Raw genomic sequence first — 12,967 nt, 5'->3', positions numbered from 1 at the left:
GGAGAAAAGGGTATAACTTTTAATCAAGTTATCAAAATTTCAGTTATGGCGCATCAAGCATTAATCCGCTAGCCTTCGTTAAAAATTAAGGACAGATTCATTGCTAGGAATACCCACATTAGATCAGAAAAAAAAATGATTATGTTGAGGAATTGTAGTCAAAACATTTTCTATTCAATTATTTATATGAATTTATTCATTTCATTTAAATTTATTTATTTATTAAAAACAGAAAAAGTTTATACGCAAAAATTTTGTAGATCTTGTGTATGCTGAAGCCGAAAATGAACTCCGTTTTCTTCCATGACGTACAGATTTTTCGCAAATTTATGAAATGTAATGGCAATTATGTCGCCCAAAACAGTATATTTATCATTCACATCCCAACAGCATATTCCCGGAACTTTTTTTTCCCTTTAGATGAAATAAATAAACACTCCATCTTTATCATCATATACAAAGCATTCGAATTGGGTTTACAATACACCATATATAAAGGTTCAAAGTTGATATGGAAAAATATGCAAACAAATTCAATTTAAATGAGTAGAAAAGGCGTGTCAATTAATTACAAAAAAAAAGGAGGATAACGTGAAATACGTGAGAAAACTATATTTAAAAAAAAATCAAACAAAAAACTAATATTCTGATTCAATAAAATATATTTAATTTTTCTCAATTAGCAGAGAATGGATTTATTTGCAGTGTTTCCTTGATCAATTTGAATTTATTACTCGTGTATACATGACTATATTCGAACGGTTTAAAAACATTGGAAAGACGCGTTCTCTCTCATTCTGATTATGTAACAGAATACATTTGTTAAACTATAAGAAAATAGTTTCCGAACATATTTATTACAAATACGTAATCTTATATCTCAAATTTAAATTGACCAAGTGAAGTCCATAGCTTATTTAATTTCTAGGCTACAAAATTGCCATAGCATATAATGAATTTACTAAAAATTAGTACGCCATGAAATAAAACTGTTCATTTTCGGTTTCGTCACACCAAAAGACATTTGAATCAGCCAAAATTATCAAATCAAATTTCAAATAGTTTAATTTATTAAACCGGTATATTAATTTAATTTTTGAAATATAAGTATTCCGATTCTTCCATGATGAACTTCTTAACCATCCAAACGCACTTATTTCTAACCTGGCCTCTTCTTCATTACCTGATAATCCTCCTATGCGTCTGAAAAGAAGAAGGCCTCGAGATTTTCTCCTCTAGAAATGTTATTGGTGTTCCATCAATGGGTAAATTCTCTACAAGCCTGTATCATACCACTAAATAATTAACATCAAATTCACTTATTGTATACATTTGTAAATACCAATAAATAAATTTAAAAAATATATAAGTATGCTGGTACCTCTATAAAAATCGAAATCAGTCAGAAGGCAGGTATATTTATTTATGGTACAAAGGAAGATCAATGGAAAGCAGCTGTAGTATTCTTATGTGAATCTTGTGATAAAAAATAGATTTGTTCAACTTAATTAATTTTACTTTGTTCATTTATTTAACGTTTATCATTTATTTATTAGTTATTAACTGGTTAAATTTCCTTTTTTTTTTTTTAATAAGTTATGTAACATATGCATACAACATTTACGGTGATACAAGTACAACTGCTCAGGCTGTTTATTTTTGGAATAATATTGACTTTTCTATTTTCCGTTTTAAAATTTATTATTATTACGATTTTTCATCTTACAAATTACATATTATTTTATTTACTGTGATATAACATAAGTGAATTTAATCTACTATTTTATAGGGGGTATTAGATTTCCTTCATTAAATTATTTTAGGGAGGAAATAGTAAAATGATTTTTGATTTTTTAAATTAGTAACTTTCCTTTAGGAATTACTAACGCTTATAAGAACTATTTCCAAATCCAGATTTACAACCAATCCTTTTTAAGTTAAATCCTTTTTAAGTTTATAGAGCATATAGTCTGAATTTGTGATTCAAGAAAAAATTGAAATTATCACTAAATAATATTTTTCTAATGTTTTACACGATTCTGAATGTAGGTGAAAAATATTTTAATTTTTATAATCAATTATAGTATTTCTAAATTTAAAAATTAACTAATTTTTTTAAAAGTGTTTAAATAAAATATGGGTGTTCATCCAAAAATATAGGTAATGAAAACTCTTTTGTAGCTTTGAGAAATTCACAATTCTCATAATTATTTTGTACCACGTAGCCTTCAGTATACATTGACCTAGGCCATAGATTTTTTCTTACAGAAAATTACGTGGTTTTTCTCATCTCTAATTTGAAATTATAGTCACGTGCGCTTGTTCAAATTACATTCAATTTCCTGCCTATCCGGAAGAAGAGGATGCGAAAGATACAAATTTATAACAAAAATAACTATTACAAAACATGTGGTCATGCCTCTATTACGTCAGGAACAAAATCCCTAACCTTGTCCTAGACATTGTGATTCAGACCGCGAGCTAGCTGACCCAAACGCCTCCTGGCTTTGATACAGGACCTTGCTATCGTCCAATACTTCCTTGTATTTGAAGAATTTGTTTGTCTTCAACAGTTGTTCTTTGCAGGCTAGTGCTGATAAGCGATAGTTTCAATCGGTCTTAGTGTTATTGAGTTTTTTACAACCGTTAATTGATTTATTATCCTCACGATGTTCTGCTAAGGTAATGATGTAATAATTTTTTGTCATCAAACCAACCCTTCTGTAAAGTAATTTATGAATTAATTTTTGTTGTTTCTTTAAATAACATCATCAATTAAGAAATAATAAGAATTAAAATTAAAAGTACTGTGTAACTATGTTCGATAAAGTAGAAAGAGTTATAAGAGATACAATTATAAAAAAACACAAGAAATGCACGAATATTACTAGAATGAGTTACTAAAAGAAACGGAATTAAATTATATTTTGTTATCCTATAAATTTCCGTAAAACCTAGTACAAAAAATGTATACAGCGTTGTTATACATCATACATAATAATCAAGCAATAATTAGCACAAAAGTTAAAGAAACAAAATTCAAAAGAAAAGAAAAACCGCTTGGAATTAAATAAAATGAATATTTTTTTAACAATTAAAAATGGGAAAATTGTGTTATATTAACCAAAGGTATACATTTTTTTATATAAAAATATATATTATATTTATGCAACAAATTATTACTATTATGTTAAAATTATTTATTTAACCAATTTACCAATCATCTAAATACATTTGGAAATGAAATAAGATGATTATTGAATTTCCAAAACAAAAATATTTGGTGAAGTTATGGAAAATTGTACCAGACTTGGTGGGTAGTCTTTGTTTATCACTGTGGACTGCTTGGAGGCATTCCAGACTAAGTGATATCAATATCTACTTATTATTATATTTAGTCATGAAAATATTAAATATTTAAATTTATCTATGAAACTAAATGGGATTCTTTCTTTGTTCTCAAGATACGTTAAGAAATTGAGGGTCCCGTCATACGTTACTTACTAACCAGAGACAGTATCAGTTATTTCAAATTTCTACGTTTTATACGAGATTATTATTGTAGAACATCAACATGAATAAATAAATAAAAAACTACACATATTTTTTTCTACGCTAAACACTACAAGAAAAAAATAGAAACATAAAATTATAAAAATACATTATTTGGGAACTAATTTTTAAATAATAGTGTTTTTCAAATGTTATGTATTAAAAAATGTCACAATTTGATACATAAAAGTACAATAAGCAATAGTAATAAATGTACATTGATATCCTATTTAGACGAATAAAAAAAAATAATAATCATGATTAAAACATATCTAATATATAAAATATACAGATAATCAAAATTATGTTTTTACTGAGCTTTTAGAATTGCAATAAGATAGTTTAAATGGTATCCGTTAAAGAACCGTTCTTTAAAAATAAAATTACATAATAACATACAAAAATATTAGTGAAAGAAAATTAAATCGTTTTTAAGGATTTCCTTTTTTACCGCTTCCTCACAAATTTACTAGATTAAATAATCGAATATTTCACCGTCACTTTCCATGAAAATAAGGTTTACACAGTGTTACTTAATTTTTTTTTTAAGGCAATCCACAGCGAATGTTTGCCTAGTTACCTATAGGTCACCAACCTATTCTAACCATGGAAGGGGTCAAGTTTTTCATTTTGTGGGACAACTACTCAATGAAAAAAGTCAACGCCCCGTTTAAGCTAATAAGAAAATCTATTTTTTTTTCTGCATTCTATACTAGAAAAAGAAAATTCAGTACTGAATCTCTGCATCATTGAGAAGGACAATTAATATTCACTTTGTCCTTAGGTAATATAATTTAGCTCCGAAGGTACACGACATCTTAATCAGAATACAAAATACAGCATGGACCTTCAGTTCAAACTGCTCGAGGTTTTCGGACTAATCAGAAAGAAACGTGACTGCGCCAAGACCTGTATTTCTTATCTTCTTCCTTCCATCCTCCGCCATTCCTCTTTATCTTAATTATCATTGGCTCCTACTTCTCCGTGTTCGCTTCCTAAAGCCATAGCATTTTATTATCGTTGAATATTAAAACGGTATTTTACTTAATAGGTTGTGATATTTTGTCAGCTTCTGTTCTTCAAACTCAAATTTGTGTCCTTACAAATAACTTGTAGCTCTACAAACAGAATACAATAAAACTAATTTATACAGAATAACAACCAGAAGAACTTTATAAGAACAACTTTATACATAGGTTTTTTGATTACCGATTACATTTATTAACAATCACTTCTCTAATTAGCTTTAAGCTAACAAATGACTATAACATATTAAAAAAATTTTAGATTTCTCAAGATACTAATCATAACTGATAATATTTACAAAACAATCAATAAATTATGACCGAATAATAAAAACATTGTAAGTTCAAAAATTATAACTCATTAGTTCTGAATTCATATTTTTCTCTAGAACGTTTCGTGGTTAGAGCATTCCCTTTATTAGCTACTATAATTTAATTTTTATTTTTAATAAGCATTTCCATACAATCAATTACTTCTATTTTTAATTATTAAAAAAAAATTCAAATAAATAAATATTGAATGTGAAAATGCTTACTTGAAAGAAATAAAATTAAATTATAGAAGCTGAAAAGAGTTCACCCAGAATTATAAATTAAGAACTATTATGTTTTAATTTTTGACATATTGGCAATATGAGATATTTAATTTTGTATTGTCTATTTTAATTTATAGTTACATTTAATAATTACGTTTCGTATCTATAAACCAAATTCTATAGTTTTCTTAATAGAACTTATATATCAATGGCATACTTCATAGTGCATTTCCTCTAACTTGAATTTTCACTACAATTAACAGTCCTCTCTTTTGGGAATATCACTAATTTTTCATTAATTTTTTTACTCAACAGATTAAGGTATAAAATCTAAATCTGTACAGTTAAAAAAGTAATTGATTATTCATAAGCTAGTGGAAACGTACTTACCACCACAGTGAAGTAAGCTATCGACATATTTTATTTACTTAATTGAATTTTTTGGACTGTCATGTCATGGTGTACTGTTGGTAGGATAACATGTACTGTTGTGTCATCCTACCCACTCCTTAAATTATAAATCGTAAAATCTTTGTGAAAAAATTGGAACTAAATTTTATATGGAATTTTGAAAATCTCATAAAAGAACATTATAATACTTTATATTGTTTCGTGCTACCTTCATTTAGAATTGTAAATATATTATATATTTAATTAGCCGTACATACATGAAAAATTAATTGTTACGTACTTAAATGACATAAGTACGATAAATTGGCAAATTTTGACCTCTGAATAAATGCATACCCCTTAATAAAACAGTTCCAAAGAAAAAAGTATATATTATAAACTAAATGAACACTTTCCATCAAGACTATTTTAAGAATTTTCATCCAACTACTACTCCGACCGATATTCACAAATATTAAATCTCTTACTTTTTGACTGTACGATCGACTAAGGTTTGACTTTATCAAAAAATGTGTGATGCATGGAGAAGCATGACCATTTCGACAATCTAAACTCTTTTAAAAAGACTTTTTAAAGAATTTTTAAAGTAAATCTTAAAAAACAAACACAAATCATCAGATGTCGTACGTTAATGGTGTGTGAAAGAACAGAACTATACACTTATTTACACTTCACTATAAAATTGATTATTTCTGAACTTATATTTTTATTGTATTTATTTTAATATAATTTTCTTTATCATTCATGTATTATTAGTTTTGTTTTAATTATTTTTCAAACTTTATGTTAGAAAACTCATGCATACAATTTACGAATTTATGAAGATTTTAAAAAAATAGAAGAGAGAAGCATTTTTGATAGACTAAAAATAATATTACAAAATTTTCTGGTTTATATCTTATAGCTTTTATTGCTCGTCTCGATTTATTTTGTTCTGATTTGTTTTTTCATTTTTATAATATTTTAAAATGTATAACAGCAATAGCATGTCTAAGTGTAAACTTTACATTACATTCATATAGTATATGGTCTCTCTCGGAGTTGCAAAACTTTTAAATTAAATCTCTTGTATAGGGTTAATATCTAAGAGAAATAGAGAAAAAAAGTACAATAAATTTTGTGTTTATTTATTAAGTAAACTAAAAAAAAATTATGTTTAAAAAGTGCACATACAATAGTATTAAACCAAAAAAAGAAACAAGAAATAAATAAAATCCACTGTTGAAAAATGGTAAAATAAAAAATGTTAAGAAGATTAAAAAAATAGAAGAGAGAAACATCTTTGATAGACTAAAAATAACTTTTTTTTTAAAAAACAAGATGAAAAATGGGAGATGACGATGATTTCAGTATGACTCTATGCTGACAAGATGATTGTTCAAATTATAAGGGAACATACATTTGTGACCTCACTGATTTATTTGTGATTACATCATCCCATTGTCGTCACGGGTGGATTATATATTTTGGACTACGAACTGCTCTGATGCCTAGAGGAATAGAATTTGGCACGGGCGGGTCGAAACAAGATACCGATGACTAAGCGGAAATACCAATGGTCTGTCTTAGAAAAAAAAAACTTTTTTTTTAAAGCTTCTTAAGTGAACAATCGGGTGACACTTACCCATTTAGGTATTTATCCAACATATATCCTTTTAAGTTATTTTATTTAAATTTGTAAGATACCAATTGATTATAAAATATATATGTATAAACAACAGAGAACGGAATACAATTAAAATCATTCCATTTTTTTTCTTTTTTAATTCGATCACAAAATAATTCTTAGAGCCTTTTTAATTTTTATAATTTCATCACATAAGTAGTGTTTGATGTTAATTAAAATAAACATTATTTCAAAATTATTAGAAGGAAATTTTATTTAAATCACGTTTATTGGACCATAAAGTTCATAAGAAACAACTTGAACATAGATTTAATTATTTTTCCTAGCTATCTTATTAATTAATTTTTTCTCTTATTCTAAAAAATAAGAATTCATTTATGTTTTGATCTGTTAATTATTTATGTAAGTAATTATAATTATACTGATTTTTTAGGTCATGGATGCATTTTTACCTAAAATCTTACAATATAAAAATCTATAAATCTAATTGTCTAAAAAAAATCTATATTGTAAGATTCTACTGTAGAATTGAAAAATAAATTTACATGGGTAAATTCTAAATAATAAAGCTTTGTTCAAGTGATCAAAGCAAAATATTTTATTTTATGAAGTCGGAATACTTATATTTATTTATTTAAATTTAAATGTAAATTGAATATTATCATTGATTTAACAACCATTCTTTTTCTATTTCAGGAACTTTGAGACTGTGCAGCATTCAAGGTATGAAATGATATTTTTTATTTTTTAGCTAATGTTGTTTTAATTTGCTTATATTGTAAATAGGAATGATTGTGTTTAAGATATTATTATACATTAAGTTTATTTTTTTTCTCTTTCACTTCTATTTCTTCTTTTGTTATCATTTAATGTTTACATTTTTAAGTGTGAATGATCTCTGTGATCGATAATACCATTGTCTTAAAAATATGACAGAATATAATATTACAAAATAAAAAAAATTAGCTTCAATGTAAATTAGTATAAAAATGACTATCACTAAGAAAATGCCACTTTTATCTTTTATTTTTATTTTCGTTGCTTTTATTATAAACTATTGCAATCTTCCACATTTAAATAGATACATTTTCTAATTAGTACTTAAAAAAATGACTAAAAAAAACCATTATAGAAAAAGATACTATTCGAATAAAATGGGTATGAAATTAATAAGTCATGGTCTGTCTAGTGGCTGTATTAGATTTGGGAAGGCTGTGTTAGAATCCAAAATAAGACAAATATCTTTGTAATTTTCTTTCTCAAACCTAAAGTTTAGTTTAAAACTAAAATAATGTCATTAAAGTGCTACCAATGGGTAGTTTCTCTACACGCCTGTAACACTCCAATTTAACTTAGATCAGATTTACTAAATGTATTATAATGTACAGTTGTAAATAGCAATAAATAAATATAAAAAAAAAAAAGACTAAAATATATTTCAGATCTCAAATGAAATCTTATGATAGCTTTAGTCCATTGCCAAAATGGTATATCTTTTTTTGTTTGAACTTTGATTGCTAATTTGAGGTAATAGCTGAATTGTAAATTTGATACATCTCAATTAATTATTTTGTCTTTTTCATCATTTAAGTCAGATATTCATTTAGGACGACTTAGCACTGTGAAGCGAATAAAAAAAAAACAAGTTAAAATGCAATAAAAATCTAGATAGCGAAATTTGCTAATGCACTATCTTTGCTTTTCACTGATATTTTCCCGACGATCCATTCAATTTATATATCATGGTGTCAAACACTAATAAGAAAAAGAAGATATGTTTCTCTGGCTGATGGAAATTATTTACACTATCGTGAACTTTTTTATTAATTACTGTGAACGGCTGGGATTATTTTGGTTCCTACAGCAGGTTTCGAAGTCTTTTTTTAGAAAACTTTTGAAATTCTCTGCAGGATTTTTTTTCAGTATGGACTGTGAAAAATTTTCGTGGCAAAAAAAAAGTTTTGTTTCCAAAACCTGCCGGTAAAACAGGCCGTACAACTGCTATATGCTATAAGATGCTCAATTTTTCGGTTGAGAATTATAGTATCTATGTTATTCTCACATTCTTTTTTTTCTGTTTATAAATTATATAAGGTAATCGATTGCAATGGTGATGTTTGACTATGCATACTGACATTTCTAACATTATTTTCTATTCTATATGATAGCAGCTGTTATAATTATAATAATAATAAAGATACAAAAAATAAGTCGATAATAGGAAGTGATAATAAAACAGTAAATCAATTAAAATTTGTTAAAATATTCTTTCTTTTTTTTAAGTAAATGAAAATTTGAGGTATAGAAGGGATGTAGTCGTTTAGTAAAAATTAATTTTCCTTCGCAATTGTATACCTCATTGAATAAGTAGTTGAAATTATATTAAAATTTATGATTTGAGGATTTTATCTTCTATTTATACGACCAAAGTCATCGTTAAAAGAAAATAAAACTACGTGACCAAAGGCGTCTCAGCGAAAAGTTGCAATGACTTCAAAGATAATGGAGTCTGAAGGAAACTAACCGAATCAATCTCCCATCTTCACGATTTCGACAAGCAAATAATGACTCGGTAATGGTAAAATGATTAATGAGTTGCGCCATCGCCGGATACACGCCCGAGATACGAACGTGTCGGAAAATAAGAACATAAAGACGATCTGTGATGAGTTAAGTGGAAGCTATAAACAATCACAGCTGGAAGCCATTGCTGAGACTGATAACCAGGTGAGTCAGTTTAACTCCGGATGGTGATTAAATGTCCCCGACCAATGTCAATTCGGTCACGGAAGGATGGATATCTTAGTATACTTCCTCTGTCACAAAAAGGAACAGGATAGGCACATGTGCCTTAGGCCACAATGTACCTTGGGCCATCTTAAAAAAAATAAATAAAGATTTTACCAGGGAAATAGGTTTTTGTACCGACATAAAGATGTCTGCTCTGGGAATATTCAGACTGCCTGGGAGAAGCCAATCTGCCTGGCTTAGCTAAAAATACTAAATATTTAAAAAATACTTATTAATTCTAAATAGCATACCTCAATTTTTTTTAAAATTTATTTATTGATATTTATAACTGTACATAAATACATCAAGTAAATTTGAGGAAATCATAATGGTATGGTACAAGCATGTAGAGAAACTACCCAATGGTAGTTAAAAATAAAAACATTTTTACAATATAAGGTCCCGAGCCCATCTTCTTTTCAGACGTCTCGGAGGATTGTCCGGAATAAAGGAGGAACTAAGATTAGAAATTAATGGGTTTGAGTGTTTAGGGAGTTTGTAATGGAAGGATTGATATCTGGTTCGGCCTAGATCGGTTACAAATGGAACATTAAGGTATTTGAGGATGAGTTTACTGATTAACTGTTAATTAACTTGATTTCAATGATCCTTTAAAATTCATAATCTCACCTAATATTGTGTGACAACATTGAGTTGCCTCTATATGTGTTGGAAATGTAATGTCTATTTACTGCATTTGATAATTTTTCATGTATATATACTCAGTCATTGGTTTTTTTTTATGGTTTGTAACCTATATAGCTTACAATGTAATAAACCTTAGAACTTTTATACAAATCTTTATTATTATTTTTGTTTAATTAATGATATTTACAAATGTATAAAAAATATACAAGACATGATATCGATAAGTGAGAAATCTACTTATTGATAGAACTCCAATAACTTTTCTTGAGGAGATCTCCATACGATATTCTTTTCAGACGCCTAGGAGGATTATCAAGTAATGAAGGTGAAGCTAGGCCGGAATCAAGTGGGTTTAGGTCGTTTGGAGGTTTATCACGGAAGGATTGGTATCAGCTTCGGGCCAAATCGGCAATAAAATATTGAGGTCCTGATGGATTACTGGGTTTTACGAAGGATTTTGGATTGTAAGGAATCGATACGGGAAGAATTTGATGGTTTAGAGGAGCCCCAAGATAAAACTCTAACCCAAAAAATAATAGTATTCCATGTATCACTGCTATTGTACTTAGGGTCGGACAGAGGAAACAATGATTAGAGTAAACATATTGTCCTAGGCAAAGGTACAATTTACATTATTTTTACCTTGAGTCATTTATTATTTTAACAAAAAAAGATTTTATAGTCATGATTTGCAGATAAGATATTTTTAAAATGATCAGAGTAACTTCAGGCTCAATTTAGAACTTTTAAAAAATTTTGTTATTTAAGAAATTATGAAGGATTGAACAAAATTGACTCAAGCTAAACTGATCTTGCCTACCGTGCAATGTGAGATATAGCAACACTAATAAACTTACTACTCGGTAGGCTCACGTTTCTAACATATGGCCTAGCCATTCTTCATAAAAACGAAGAAACCACAACCCTAAATTGTATACGCAAGATATCACGATACTCTTGGCTAAGAGTCATTTCTGAAGAAGTGATTCCAGCCTTACCTTAACCTTAGCTGACCGACTGGCGGAGGGTCAGGTTTCCAATTATTGCAACTCCGAGGCGAGTGAACTCAGGTTGGCCCATCCGACCCTCAGTAACAACAATCTTACAACTGAATAGAACTTATTCTGAATTGTAGCTTATGATCCTTTTGTCACCTTTTAAATATTTATACTTTAATTTCTTCGGGGTCATAAAATAATCATATTTAAATCTCAAAACAATGGTGATTGAGGGATGATAAAAACAAGCACCCACTTACACCTGACTTGATTTTTAAGGATAGTTAATTACTTGCTAAAAAAGATCCATAGTTTAACCAATTAAATAAAATCCCTCTTTAATAATAATTAGAACATAGAATAAATCAATAAAAAATATATAAAATTGAAATATCTATGTAATAAAAATAAGGAAGATCTATCTACTATCTTCCGAATTTATTTCTTAATTTGAGCCGATCAAAAGAAACCTATTTCAGCTATAATAATAAAATAGATTTTGTCACAGCATATTTATTAATTTATTTCACATAACTAATATTTCCCCCAAGCAGGCTATTATCAAGATTAATGTCATAATGTACAATAAAACTTTTATTAAAAATATTTTCAATTACATTTGAAAAAAATTTATTATTTCTAAACACCACTCCTTAAATTTAAAACTTTATTTTAATGAGTCTTTAAAATTCATAACCTAAATAAATAAAAATATTTCTAAATGTTGCCAAACCTTCATTAATTTAGTTATTTAACCTAAAAAATATAGTTAATATGTGATTTATTTTATTGGTTATATCCTTCATACTGATTTTTTTATTGAATACTTTGATTTACTGCTATATACTGCAAATCCTTCTTCCACACCAGGTTTGGCATATTATCATTACATTGTAGGTTCTATTATATTCCATTTTATTATTTATTTCATAAATAACAATCATATAATACATAATTATAATCAATTTCTATAAATCTGGCCTTACTATTTATAAATTAATTTTACCGAATATTTTCCCATTATAATGGTTTACATTTTTTGTATATGAACCATGAAATTAATATTTCCTGGAAAATAGACAGCTTCAATAATTTCTATTTTCAAAGTATTATTCTCATCATGTAAGACAATTGTTCTATTAAAATCAATTTTTTTTTTGGATGTATACTGCATCAATGCTGGTTAATTTGAGTTCTTCACTAAATTTATTTTGATGATAAAATTCTACATTTAATTTTTGTATTTTTAGAACATTTTTTTTTGTTTCTACTGGCTATTTGTAACTAGTTGCACTTCTAATAACAACTTACCTCACACTTTCAGCAATATGGCAGTGATCAGAGGTATATACAAGACATGATATCGATAAGTGAGAAATC

General features: G+C 27.4%; 1 pseudogene; it reads left to right on the top strand.

The window, feature by feature from the left end:
• LOC106684151 (uncharacterized) overlaps window positions 1-12,967 on the top strand; it is a 109,870-nt pseudogene that overhangs the window by 36,417 nt on the left and 60,486 nt on the right.

Source organism: Halyomorpha halys, unplaced genomic scaffold (genome assembly GCF_000696795.3).
Source record: "Halyomorpha halys isolate HHAL.00 unplaced genomic scaffold, Hhal_1.1 Scaffold548.1, whole genome shotgun sequence".
Taxonomy (NCBI): domain Eukaryota; kingdom Metazoa; phylum Arthropoda; class Insecta; order Hemiptera; family Pentatomidae; genus Halyomorpha; species Halyomorpha halys.
The sequence above is the reverse complement of the archived record's forward strand: the minus strand, read 5'-3'. Positions and strand labels throughout refer to the sequence as shown.